Source organism: Wasmannia auropunctata, unplaced genomic scaffold (genome assembly GCF_000956235.1).
Source record: "Wasmannia auropunctata unplaced genomic scaffold, wasmannia.A_1.0 LD336078.1, whole genome shotgun sequence".
Lineage (NCBI taxonomy): Eukaryota > Metazoa > Arthropoda > Insecta > Hymenoptera > Formicidae > Wasmannia > Wasmannia auropunctata.
This window is the reverse complement of record NW_012026812.1, coordinates 4,567,939-4,568,612: the sequence shown is the minus strand read 5'-3', so window position 1 is coordinate 4,568,612 and position 674 is coordinate 4,567,939.

Below are 674 nucleotides of genomic sequence, written 5' to 3'. Positions count from 1 at the left end.
GAGATCTGGACGAGCAAGCCACCCGGTTGATTACGCGAGAACACTTTATCTCGTGGGAAGAGCGTGTCGACGAATTCATCGATTCGCTCGATGAGCAGAGTCGAAATCCGCGATTGCCGATCGGTGTGAGACAATCTGTCATCGCTCGTATCGCGCGATTGGAAAGTTTGAAAGATTCGGTGCGCGGACGATTTGTGCAAGTGGGTGCTGGATACGGTGCGGAACTCAGATGGCGTGAGATAGACGCAGCTTTCAATAGTCGTATACTGACCGGTGCAGTAATAAATTCCAGACACATTGAACCTCGACAGTTTCTGGAAGATGCGCGAGAAATTGTGCTCGAACGTGTGCGAAATGTTATGCAGAGACATAATAACATTAAGATAAACACTGTATTTAACGGTGAATTCGTAACGGGTGACAAACGTGATAATAAAAGTATTATTACGAGAAACTGTGAACTCTATCTCTGCTCCGATTTACGCGTGTGGTACGATTCGCGCGTTGTTGAGCCTACCTTAGCGTCGCTGGAAGAATTTCAAGAACGTGACAGTGGGTGGGCATTATCGCGTATATTGAACTTGCTAGTTAATATAAATAAGTTTAATCCTTTGCACGCGGGGTGTTATATCCAGTTACCGCGAGAAATTATGACGAAAGAGAGCGGTTGTGAA